The 13,669-nt window shown below is 46.9% G+C and overlaps 1 long non-coding RNA gene across 1 annotated transcript; it reads left to right on the forward strand.

Annotated features, from left to right (window-relative positions):
- The first annotated feature begins 717 nt into the window (after window positions 1–717).
- LOC128118177 (uncharacterized) lies at window positions 718–6,699 on the forward strand. The gene is made up of 4 exons (XR_008221040.1): window positions 718–2,034; window positions 3,261–3,359; window positions 5,189–5,418; window positions 5,853–6,699. It is a non-coding gene; the product is annotated as an uncharacterized LOC128118177 (long non-coding RNA).
- The last annotated feature ends 6,970 nt before the right edge of the window (window positions 6,700–13,669 follow it).

Genomic DNA, 13,669 nt, shown 5'->3' on the forward strand with positions numbered 1-13,669 from the left:
GGGACCTGGATGCCCGAGGAAAGGGTACCCTGGGGAGCCCCAGGCAGAGAACTGCTGACTAAGGGTCCGGTGTCTACCAAGGAGGAGGACCTGCTATTTCTCTTCAACGGGTTCCTCAATGGTGTTTCCCTTTCAGTAGAAATAAAGGGGCAGAAAACCTCTCAGAAAGACCAAAACCGCGTTCAAAATTAGTAACTTGGGAAGGGATGCTGGGCTGAGAGTTTCAGAAGCAACCAGAACATGCAAACACACACGTTTCGTAGGAAAACAGTAAAAGAGCAGTTGTGTGGACAGTCCCGGCCCATGACACGGCCATAACCTATTTTCACATCTCCGTGCTATCACAGAATACTTCTTAACATTAAAACTTTAAATTAAAAAAAAGTTTTTTAGATTCTTTTAGGGGGGTTTTGTTGACTCTTTGAAGAAAATTGGAAACAACCAATGTTCTATTTGAACATTATCATCATCAGAAAGTCTTGACGGGCTTTCTGATCTCTTCCTGAGGAACGGAGAGGTGTTCCTATGCATAGGCTATGGGATGCGTGCTCACGGTGGGGGCCAGACTCACATTGTTTAAACCACAGATAAAGACATAGGCTGTGAAGGAGCAGCTTTTTTCTTTTTAATTGTGACATCTTATTAAGAAGAGGGGTAACAAAAAAAAAAACCAACTCTGTGCTTTTTTTTTTTTTTTTTTTTTTTTTTTGACATGAACACACTGAGCTGAGCCCCTGCTCTGCTTTCCTGCTGTGTGGCCATGTGACTTTACTCTCAGTTCCATGAGAGGACCAGACTGAAAACCCCTGAGGGAAACCCAACAGATGGTCAGATGTCCAGAGGCACAAACATGCCTGCTTCCATATTGCCAAGTTAACAGCAGCTGTCCAGCCGCCCGACTCCAGGGCATGGATGCTGGAGCCTCAGCCCCCTCCATGTCCTTCCCGCCAAGGCTTAGCCTCATCCAACGTGATTCCTTCACGGACAATTGGAAGCTGGGTTTTTCGGAAATCTCGTATTTACTTGAAAGAGGATCACTCTTATTTATTGCCACCAGTTAAAGATTATGGCAACACGTCTGCTAACAATTTGCTTTGTGTAATTTCGTTCCTATGCTAATGAACAACAGCTGGGACACTTCCTGCACCAAGTTCCTCTGCGGTTACAGCGAAGCCATCACGGGGGCTGCACCAAGCGCCCAGCCTAAGAGCGCACACACCGCCCTGCGACGCTGTGCTGGGCAGCTAGCCGCACATTTCCCCAAGCTGCGCCCCTGACCATGTGCGACACTTCCTACCTGGAGACCCGGGGTTTCTTGGGACACTTAGCAGGAGGCAGAGAAGGTAGAGGTCAAGAAAGACACCATATCCCAGGCCAGCGGCCAGCAGGACCGGGACGCAGAAAGAGTGGGAGGACCGGAAGATGACAGACGTACATCAGAGTGGAGAACTGGCTTGATGATGGTTGAATCGTGATTCTAGATACCGTGGGGACAGCAGCCTCTTTCTGCCTGAACAGATCCACAAGCTGCTCAGACTGGCGCAGTCATTGTCTTGACCACATGGCCTGCGCCCTGTGGCTCAGTGCTTGGCGCTGAGGCAGAAGAGCAAGCCCAGCTCCTACCAGCTCCCACGCTGGACACACCCACAGCGTGCTTCTTCAAACAGCTCCCTGGGAAATGACTCCCACCGCGTCTTTTCTCAGCAGCCAGGTACTATCAAAGGCTACTTTCATCAGAAACGGAGCAGCCTCGAATCTCGTGATGACTCTACCTCCCCACTCAGGATTGCCTTCCCTGCGATCGTGCGAGGTGGCTCTGCTTGGCTTCTTCCCATTACAGGGAGTTCCCTCCCCTAGGAGCTGGCTTATCGCTCTGTTGGACAGTTCTGGTTGTAATAAAAAAAAATTACTTCTCAGGGAGACACAGATGTCTGTGAATCAGACACGAACATCTGAGGTGAAGCCAACTCTGAAATCTTTGTCTTTTTAACAGAGTTTATTCATGCAGTGGCCACCTCTATAGCACAGAAATTGGTGAGTTGATCTCAACAACAGGCTCCCTTTCTTCACAGGAGAAGAGCGGACACCATATAGAAGTTGTACCCGGGTGCTGGAGTTAGGTTACTATTGCTGTGGTAAAAACCATGACCAAAAGCAGCTTGGGGAGGAAAGGGTTTTATTTATTTATTTTTTGGTTGGTTTTTTTTTTGTTTTTTTTTTTTTTTTTTTTTTTGATTTTTCGAGACAGGGTTTCTCTGTGTAGCTTTGCGCCTTTCCTGGATCTCGCTCTGTAGATCAGGCTGACCTCGAACTCGCAGAGATCCGCCTGCCTCTGCCTCCCAAGTGCTGGGATTAAAGGCATGCGCCACCACTGCCCAGCAAGAAAGGGGTTTTTACACCTTATAGTTTCACATCACTGTCCATCACTGAGGGAAGTCAGGGCAGGAACTCAGACAGGGCAGGGACCTGGAGACAGAAGCTAATGAAGAGGCCATGGACGAGTGCTGCTCACTGGCTTGCTCTTTCTGGCTTGCTCAGCCTGCTTCCTCATATACCCACAGGACCACCAGCACAGAATTGGCACCACCCAAAATGGAATGGGTCCTCCTACATCAATCCCTAAGAAAACATACTACAGACTGGCCTACAGGCCAACCTCCCCCATCACCCTGAGACAAGGTCTCACTATATAGCTCTGGCTGTGCTGGAACATAGACCAGACTGGCCTTGAACTCACAGACATCAGCCTGCCTCTGCCTCCCGAGTGCTGGGATTAAAAGCGCATGCTACCGCACTCAGTTTTAATTAATTATTTCATGTATATGGGTGTTTTTCTGCACATCAGAAGAGCGCTTCAGATCCCATGGGACTACAGCTACAGACAGTTGGGAGCCACCACATGGGTTCTGGGGATTGAACTCCGGACTTCTGAAACGGCAGCCAGTGCTCTAAACCACTGAGCCAGCTCTCCAGCCCCTCCACGGGCCAATCTTAGGGAAATATTTTCTCAACTAAGAGTCCTTCTTCCTAAATGACTCTAGTTTGTGTCAAGTTGACATAAAACTAGTATGGTGGTTTGAATAAGAATGTCCCAATGGGCTTATATATATATATTTGAATGCTTAGTCACCAAGGAGTGGCACTGTTTGAAAGGATTAGGAGGTATGGTCTTGTTAGAGAAAATGTGTCGCTGGGGGTGGGCTTTGGGGTCTCAAAAGCCCAGACAGCCCAATGGCTCATTCTCTTCCTGCTGCCCACAGATCTGGATGCAGAACTCTCAGTTACTTCTTCAACAACATGTCTGCCTGCATGTCATCATGCTCCCCGCCATGACAGCAATGGACTAAACCTCTGAAACTGTAAGCCAGCTCCAATGAAATGTTTTCCTTCATAAGAGTTGCTGTGGGGGCTGGAGAGATGACTCAGCAGTTAAGAGCACTGGCTGCTTGTCCAGAGGACCCGGGTTCAATTCCCAGCACTCACATGGCAGCTCACAACTGTCTATTACTCCAAGATCTGACACCCTCACACATACATGCAGGCAAAACATCAATGCAAATAAAACAAAAATAAATAAATTATATATACATACATATATATATGAGTTGCCGTGGTCATGGTGTCTCTTCACAGCCATGGAACAGTGACCAAGATAACTAGACATGTCATAGTCTTCAAATTCATCAGGCCTGTCACTCATGAAAAAAAATTTTGTAGTCTCACCAAAAAAGAAAAAGGAGTTGCTGGGAGAATTTACAATGTATTTATACATCTGGCTGCATTCATGTAAGCATATGAGTTATACATGCTTAGGTGAATAAACCTAGGTGGTCACATGCTACATTAACTATGAAAAAGATACTCAGAGATGTTGAGGCCCTGTATCTGTGACACAAGGAACTATGTATTGTTGTTCAAATCTTAGATGGTCTTTTAATAAAAAACTCAGAGCCCGATATCAGGGTGAAAACTGAAAGATCAGAGAAGCCTTGAACTCACAGAGATCCAGACGGATCTCTGCCTCCCGAGTGACAGGATTAAAGGTGTGTGCCACCACTGCCTGGCCTGTATGTTTAATCTAGTGGCTGGCTCTGTCCTCTGAGCCTCAGGCAAGTTTATTAGGGTACAGAATATATCACCACAATGTGTGCTTTATTTGATTAAAAACAAACAAATCTATAATCGGTGACAGGAAGAGAAACAGTCTGCCGTAGGTTTCAGAAAGAGCAAAGCAGTTTATGAACCCACACAAGTTTGACCTCGTGGTCCTGTGTGCATGTCTGAGAGAGCATGCAATTGTGAGTCAATGCAACAAGCGTGTAGAAGGTTAGAGGAGGAAGGACACAGAGACGACGCTGTTTTCTGAAGCCTTCCTTTGAAGAACTATCTAGCAATGACTTATTGAGAAAGCAGACCCCACAATACACAGTGTGTAGTGTATCCAGCTTGCTTAGATAAAAGTCTGGATGATGCAGTGGGGTCAAGTGAGAATGTTCAGACCCAGAGACTTGGAGAAAGCAGACAACACCCAGCCTGTGGCACGGTGCATACGCCTGGCGTGTGACACGGTGCACACACCCAGCATGTACACCCGGCCTGCGTCACGGTGCACCCAGCCTGTGGCACGGTGCGCACATCTGGCCTGTGGCACGGTGCATACACCCAGAGTGTGACATGGTGCACACACCCAGCATATACACCCGGCCTGTGGCATGGTGCATACAACCAGCAAAACACTTCGTTAAGTACTTGACCCATTTTTCTGTTTTCTCCCACACAGAACTAGATTTTGTTTTTCAATTTTAACCAAAGAGGAAACAGACGGTTTTTAGGAAAAGGGGGGCACTCTGGTCATGAGTGGGCCAGTGAGCAGGGCAAGGCCTGAGCGCCAAAGCTTACCTTGTTCTCTTAGCCTCCGACTCCAGCTGTACTTAAAGTGCCCTGAGACAGGTTCACAGGAGAGTTCTGGGCCTTCACTTGCTCTGGGGTGCAGGGTTTTCTAATCCCTCACTCTGCCCTAAGGCCTCAAATTCTGATTGTCCTGATGTCTTCCGGCAAGAACACAGAGCAACCGCTGCGTGTTTTCAGTTTATTGTGTTGTTTTCATAATTTTTTTTGAGACAGGTTCTTGCTGGGTAGCCCAGGATGGCCTTGAGCTCACAGCCTGATCTCCTTCCCCTTCCCCCAGGTGCTGAGATTATAGGCATGTGTCACCTTGTCCGTCTACAGCTTTACTTCGGTAGCACCTTTTCCTTTTTCTTTCTCAACTCACGCTGCCTCTTCGAAATGGGAGCAGGGATTCTTCCGGCTGATTCCTTCTCCCTAGGGCAGACCTCTCTGGGAGAGGCAGGTGCCTGCGGCCTTCCTACAAACGGCTGTTTCTTCTTGCTCTGATGGAGAGCGCCCAGTACCCAGGAGGTAGGTAGGAGGGAAGATCCCCTCTCCTTTTCTTCTCCCCTGAGAACAGATTCAAAATAACAAGGGCTTTCCTAACCTCCCTCACCCCTGTCCCCCCCCCCCACATAAGTAGTTGCTGAGGAGCCTTGAGAATAGAATCAGTGACTGAATTTTTTACATAATCAAAAAGCTCCAGAGGGCTTCACTTCAGTGAAACCACTAAAAGGCCTGGGCATGTGTTCTGAGGAGGTTGCATTGCTCAGGATCTGTTCGGTGCATTTCTTTGGAGACGGTCTTTAATGCACTGTTGAAGTCCATCACTGTCCCTCACGGCAATTCAAAGCCACTGGGACGGTGACTGATGACGCGGGAGTTCACAAACTGAAGTCTGAAGGTCTGTGTCTTCGTTCCTATGAGTCTGACTTTCTCTTGTGTGTTTTCCTTACTTGGTACAGATGATTTGAACAAGAAGAGCCGTGGTTTGCTTGTCAAGACTATTTTAAAGGGCGGCATTATTTGGATAGGAAATAGTCGGTGTATACTATGGGAAGTAGTCTCATGGAGGATCCCGTGAGTGTTTTCAAATGCATGGATATCAGCCTTACACCTGGAACCCAGAACCCCAGAGCCGAGAGGAGAAGCATTGTGCATCACCTGCCCAGCTTACCTGGGGGTAGAATCTTCTCCCAGTCTTCTGGCAGTGGTTCTCTGCAGACAGCAGAATATAGAACCAAACAAAAACAAGCTCTCCAGCTGGCCACTGCCCACCCCCACCTCCTCTAGCATCGACTGGCGACTGGCGACGAGCTTATGCAGGTGAACCTCAAAGTCTTTCTGGCCAGTCGTTTCAGTGAAGGCTGATGCCAAACCACCACCGCTGTGGGGTTCTGGCGGTGGGCCCCACCTCCTTCTCTTTCCTGAGCTCATTTTGGCCTCTTTGCCAGGCTCACCTCATTCAGACACTTCCTGATGTTTTTCTCTCTTGAGTCTTCAACTCTTCAAAACATCCTTGGGCTGGAGAGATGTTTAAGAACACTAGCTGCTCTTCCAGAGTCCCCACATGTCAGCTCACAACTCCAGTTCCAGGGAATGCAATACCCCCTGCTGGCCTCCATGGGCACCAGACATGCACATGGTACACAGACATTCATGCAGACACAACACTCATACATATACAACAAATTTTCTCTCAAAAAAGGAGACATGAAACCAGGTGGTGGCGCACACTTTTAATCCCAGCACTCGGGAGGCAGAGCCAGGTGGATCTCTGTGAGTTCGAGGCCAGGCCTGGTCTACAGAGCAAGATCCAGGACAGGCACCAAAACTACACAGAGAAACCTTGTCTCGAAAAACCAAAAAAAAAAAAAAAAAAAAAAAGAAAGAAAAGAAAAAGGAAACATGATATCCTGTTGGTGGATGTCTTTCTGTACCCTGTGAATATATGTTGTTATTATTAGTTAATAAATAATCTGCTTTGGCCTATGGCAAGGCAGCCTAGAGGCAGGAGGGAAATCCAAGGAGAGAGACAGGAAAGAGAAAGGCAGAGTCTGGAGAGAGATGCCAGACTGCCATCCTGGGAGCAACATGTAATGGGATGCAGGTAAAGCCATGGAACACATGGCTATTCATAGATTAATAGTTATGGGTTGAGTTAAACTCTAAGAGCTAGCTGGCAAGAAGCCTGCCATAGGCCATTCAGTTTGTGATTATTATAAGCCTCTGAGTGATTGTTTTATAACTGGCTGCGGACTGCAGAACCAGGTGGGACTGGAGAAACTTTCCAGTTACAAATCCTTTTCCTTGTGTTCTTATTTTCCAATTCATTCTCCCTACCTCCATATTTCTTTTCTCCCTTCTTGTTGTTTTCTCCAATCTGTTGTTTCTTCCTCTCTGGCCCTGTGGGGCTGGCTGCCGCCTGGCTGCCCCCACCCATTACCATCTGCTCCAGCATTTCTTGGCTGTCACACTTCTTGCCCCGTATTTACTTGTCCTTTCCATTTTAAGGCTCCACTCTAAACCCACAAATAGAACAGAAGTCTCCCTTTGATGTTCCTTCTGTGACTCATGCCAGTGGCCCACTGCTTGACCTCCTGGACATCGCAAGAACAACGCCCATCCCACCAGGCGTTGCTTCTCATTCAGTCTTGAAGGTCAAGTGCCAAGTGGCCCAGGTGACTTGCTTCTCCCAGGCAGACCACCCCCTACCACTTGCAGCAAGTATACTAATGTCCAAGAGCATTCTGGGACTTCTCCTGTCCAGCCAGCACTGAAGACAGAACAGTCACCTACGTCAGAAGGATTTCTGGGGTGAGGCTCTGTTTTTAGGCATTTACAAGTCTGTTGAGATGTGAGCAATATTAAATGGCTGAGCAGAGAGCAATGGAGATAAATTTCCTAGCCTTTCCCAGCACAGTTCCCACCCTGAAGGTCTTTCCAGGGGTCAAATTAGTTTCTTTCTCAGGAACTGAAAATCTTTCTGTTAAAGCATGAGAGAGCTTTGTGGACTTGGATTTCCTTATTATCCATTATTTTATTTTCTCAGCCACAATATTTAATTTTCTGTCATTAGCTAATCTTATCTTTGATTTCTTGGGAATTAAGGGGGAAAAAAGACAGCCCCTATTGGCTTCAAGAAAATATAAAATATCAGTTGCATTATAAATCAAATATTTCCACTTTATAGACATTGGCTAGATTATTGCTCTCCATTCTATACATAGAAATAATTATTAATATAAAGATTTCACCCTTTAACTGCATTTATGAATAAATTTACTTTTAAATTCTCTATATGTGCAAGAAAACTAAATAAATGGATTCAATACAATCTTTTTATCATAATTACCTTCTATTTTTTCTTTTCACGAGCAGGGGAAAGTTTTGCTAATGACCTGCTATTGTAACGTGACAAAGCTTCAGGAGGCCAGAAGGTGTGCTCTACTCTAGCCCAGGAAGAGGTTGTCATTCTGTGACAAGCCTCTTGCTCAACAGTAAGGGCGCGTGGGCACTGGGAAATCCCGGCGGCCTGAGCTTTCGAGGTGGACCGATAATGACTGGAACATTGAGGCTTTTGTTCTGTAAGCTGACAAGTTCATTTGCAGAGTCTTTCAACTCAACCTTAACTAATCTCCTCTTTATTCGGCTTCATTCCCATGTGCCCACTTGGGAGGCTTCATGACCTCACCCTACCTGGGAGGTGGCTGCTGCACCCTGTCCCTGGGCAGCCTCTTCCTTCCATCCCTGGACTGCATGCAGCAGACAGAAGCCCAGGACACAGTAAGGCCACCTCCCGTCTCAGTGAGAAGCCGTCGACTGTGGTCCGGGTCCTTTATCCTACATGACCTTCCCTCCTTTCTGATTAAAGACTTGTGAAGGCACAGACTCTGTGTGTGTGTGTATGTGTGTCTGTCTGTCTGTCTGTGTGTCTATGTATATCTGTCTGTGTGTCTGTCTGTGTATAGCTGTCTGTATGTGTGTGAGTGTGTGTCTGTGTGTGTGTATGGGGTCTATGTATGTGAGTGTATGTATGTATGTCTGTGCATGTGTGTGTCTGTGTCTCTGTGTATGAATGTGTGTGTGAGTGTGTGTATATGTGTGAGTGTGTGTATATGTGTGAGTGTGTGTGTGCATGTCTGTGCTCCTGTCTCTGTGCTTCTGTTGAGGTTGGGAACTTGAGGAAAAGCTGAGCCAATAAAGTTTGTGCATCATTTGCTTGTGTGGGGTACTGGTGTGAGCAAGGCCTGGAGAATGTACTGTGCATGTTTGGATTACTTGAAAGCCATCGTGCTTTACGTCATGTGGACCCAGTGGGATCCTGGGACATCACTGTAACTCTATGTTTCATTTAGAAGTGCTTGTGAGGAAGAGTGGGACTTTATGTTTAGGGAATGGGGTCGTTTGGGGGCTAACTTAAAAAACTACCTATGAGCCGGGCGGTGGTGGCGCACGCCTTTAATCCCAGCACTCGGGAGGCAGAGCCAGGCGGATCTCTGTGAGTTCGAGGCCAGCCTGGTCTCCAAAGCGAGTTCCAGGAAAGGCGCAAAGCTACACAGAGAAACCCTGTCTCGAAAAACCAAAAAAAAAAAAAAAACAAAAAACAAAAAAAAAAAAAAAACAAACAAACAAAAAAAAAAACTACCTATGGTTGTAATTTTTCGGGATAAACAGCAGTGAATAGCTCTTGTTGGAATAGTGAGCAGTATTTACACTGGAGAAAGAGCCCCAAAGCCTGTCACCTAGGGGGAGGGGCCTTGCCTTAATTTCTGCTCTTTGAAAGCATGATACAATCAGTGCTTCCCAATACTGGTACAATCCTCTCACCTCACGGTGTTCCTATGTAATTGTGTCACATAATGGGACATTGTAACAGGCAATTTGGTTCTGTAATTCAGTTTGCGAAGCATGCAAACACGAGATAACTAGGTTAAATGCAAATCAAGTGGGCATCACACCAAGGTGCAGAAAACAGGGGAAAGCTGTGGTGTCCAAACGTAGAAACAGCTTGAGTTCTAGTCCTCCTGGACCTCAAAATGGGGAGTTTATTAAACTTATTTATCTGCCGCTTTAATGCTGTCACACTCTATTCATGGACACACACTATTTCAGTGTGAACATGCATGTGTCCCTACTGTAAACACTCGCCAGTTTCTCATCAGTGACAAGCAGGCTGTAAGCATAGCATGTTCTTTGCTTCTTAAGGATGTATTCACCTTTGTAACGGACAGAGCCTTAATATAAAGGCCACGGTAAACAAGTTTTGATTTTCCGAAGCTTTTAAATTATTGTTATTCATAACCTTTTCCTTTGGGCCAATTTGTTCCTTATTTAGAAGTCTGATTTTATAATTTTGGGGTTTTGGTTTTTTTGAAACATGGTTTCTCTGTGTAGTCCTGGCTGTTCTGGAACTTGCTCTGCAGACCAAACTGGCCTTGAACTCACAGAGATCCACCTGCCTCTGCCTCCCAAGTGCTGGGATCAAAGGCGTACGCCACCACCGCCCAGCTATGATTTTGTTTTTTAAGCACTCTCATAAATGTAACTAGTTGGTGCATTATAGTCAGATGTATACAGTGTGATAAAATCTTGCTGGTCCTAATTATTCTACTAGTTTGAGGGTATAGGTTCCTTTTTGAGGTGTGTGATTTTCGTTTTTAGTGAGTGACATTTTTTTAGAGCCATCTATCACTAGATTGGGTGTGATTAAGATTTCTAAACCTTAAGATTTCAAGGTGATGCAGCTTTTTTTCTGTTTGTGCTTCAGAAACAAACAACTTCTGTTTTTACTATAGAATGGACTCTGTATGAGGCTGTGTGTGTGGCCTTCATCCCATCCACTCTCTGGTTCCAGCCTGAGGCAGCCTCTCACCAACTGGGCTCCAGGCAGCCACCACACACAGGCTCTCAGGACTTACTGGAGGATTCCAGGGCCCTCTGGGGAGTGTCTTTGCCTTCCTATCCTCCCATAGGTAGCAGTGGGTAGGGACAGGAGATGTGATCTTAGCCCCCATGGGCGCGTCCCCTGGAGTTAGCTTGGGCCAGTCTTTCTAGGGTCTCTATGCATACTTTTTTTTTTTTTAATGTGTAGCCCAGGCTGGCCATGAACTCGTGATCCTCCTGCCTCCGCCTTCTTCAGCAAATCCTACAGCGTGCACCACCACACCTGTCATATGCTTACTTTTGTAAACTGGCGCTCCAGAGGCCTTGGCGGGTTTGAGCCAAGGTGCCCCACGCGGGTGAGGGAGACATGCCATGCAGGCAGCGGCCAGGGGGACACGGAGGAAAGTTACTCAGCCATGCAGACATAGCATCCACGTTGAAAGTTTTATTGGGGGAAGGGCGAAGGGAAGAGACAGAAGAAGAGAAAAGAAGAAGGAAAAGAGGAGTTGCACACTACCTCATGGCAAGAGAGAGGATGAAGAGAGGAGAGAAGGGAAGGGGAGGGTGTTTTCCTCAAAGGGAACTTTACTAAGATGACCTGGGCGGGTCCCCAAGGGGCGGGGCTGACTGCTAACATTCCCTAACACTGACTGCTAACATTCCCTCCTCCTGGTATCCAGGATGATTCAAATGAACTAAGTGCTTGTCATGGATCCAGCCCAACCTTGACCGTCGAGACCCACATCTCTCTCTTGTTCCTTGCGCTCAGAAGTGATCCTTGACAATGTTAATGGTTCCCCACTGGGAAAAAAAAAAAAAAGATTCGGTGGGTGGCGGAAACCTCTGGTAGCCAGATGCAGTGGTACACCCTTAATATTGTCACTCCAAGGCAGAGGCAGAGGATGGCAAGCTGGGGATCAACCTGGGTACAGCAAGACCCTACCTTAAAAATAAAACAAAAGAATAAGGAAAAAGAAGAAAGTGGTCTTCCTGTGCCAGGAATGCGGGCAGCTGGAGAAGAAAATCCTGGGGCGTAGCTCTTGACTCTTGGGGTGCAAGTCCCCAAAGCCTCTGTCTTCCATTTACTTAAAAGTTTAAAAACTCTAAAATTACGAACTTTGACTCCAATAAAAACCACTTCTAAGCTCATATCATCCCCCCACCCCTGCCCCCCACCCACTCCCCCCCCAGCCTAGGCCCAGATTGGATGGTAGCCTCTTCTCACATGCCCATGAAGTCCCTTTGTGCTCAACTCTACAAGAAAACCCACTTCCAAGTGCCCTCCCTCCCTCACGGTGTGCAGATCCCTTCTGTGAGACTGCTCCCTCCAACAGATAGAGGCAAACTCTGAAAACCAGCTCGTCCTGATGCTGTGAATGTGAGGGCCTCTCAATTCCCAGCTCGCACAGCTGCATGAATGGTAACCAAAGGGCAACGGACAGAAGAATCCCAACATGAATGTTACGGGTTTTATGTCAAATCTGAATGTGGATTTGGCCACCTGAACACCTGATGTCTTCTTAGAAAGGCATCTTAGAAAGGAACTAGCTCCGTGATGAAGGGAGGCATCCTGGCTGGACCAGGGCAGTTACGTAGGGCGAATGGTTTGATTTCCTTGGGGTCTAGGCCTGGCGCAGCATGTCAAGTGGTCTGGAAGCTGACCTGCAGGTGTGCGCACGCCTTAACCTGCAGATGTGTGTATCTGCCCCATCTCACTTCTCCTTCCCACACTCCTCCTTTGTTTTTGTTTTTTTCTTGGAGACAGTGTCACACTGTGTAGCTCAGGCTGTTCCCAGGCTTGTGAACCTCCTGTCACAGCCCGAATCCCCTTTGCTGGGACTCCAGGAACCCAGCCCCAAACCCTTGGCCCTGCTTCTTAAAGACAGAAGATAGATGGAACCATTGAACTAAAAACCACAAACCTGGATTTAGTCCTGGTTTTCAGTGGCCAGCTGAAGGCCTTGGACAAGTCACTTCACTGTGACTAGTGTTATTTTAAACAAAATTTATTTTTTACTGGAAACATCATCATCCGAGTCAACCAATTCAAATATTTAAAATGCTTTGGTACATGTGCATAAACCTCACTATTTGAGCAACATATTTTTCTAATAATGTACTTAAAGAGATATTACCCCTAAGCTTGTGAACTGGGAGGGGAATAAAAGGGAAAGGCCTTAGTAATTTTCTAGAATGCCTCATCTCAAGACATTGAAAATAATGAAGTCATGTGATCGTTCCAGATTCCAGGGGATTGGACTAGACAAGGCCCATATGCTCGCACCTCTAGGCTAGCCCACTAGCCCACAGGTCTGAGACTTAGCAGTAAAACAGTATATTATGATTCGACACCCTCCCCTCCCCTTCCCTACCCAGTCCAGAGAGGGAGGGTCCACCAGAGCTTTGCAGGGGGCGAGGACTGGCAGAGCTTATGAAGAGACTGAGGTAAGCCGATGACCTGCTCAGGGGTCTCTCGGATGGCAATCTAAGCAGGAAAGTATAAAAAGCCGACTGGGGTTGGTTTGTGGGCGAGTCAGCAGAAAGGAGAGTATCCTCTACGCTGTGTGAGTCCCAGTGAAAAGGCTGTTGCTCCAGGGAATTCTGGGGATTGAGAGTGCCCCCCCCCCCCCACACACACACACACACACAGAGCTGGACGGATGGAGCCTGCCGAATGCTAAGACCTTCCATTCATTTTAGTGCTCAATGAACTCACACATTTCCCCATTATACCTTCCATTTAAAAAATCATTTTTTAAGTAGAATTGCTTTTCTCCTCGAACTCTTCGCCGAGGTTGACTTGGCATCTGTCTTGGAGCTGCTCCTAACTTATGGCTAACCTATTAGTGGAAGCAATGAAATACAGGGAAAGATGGGGGCTATTTAAATGAGAACT

This window comes from Peromyscus californicus, unplaced genomic scaffold, assembly GCF_007827085.1.
Source record: "Peromyscus californicus insignis strain IS unplaced genomic scaffold, ASM782708v3 Scaffold_22__1_contigs__length_63687245, whole genome shotgun sequence".
Classification (NCBI taxonomy): domain Eukaryota; kingdom Metazoa; phylum Chordata; class Mammalia; order Rodentia; family Cricetidae; genus Peromyscus; species Peromyscus californicus.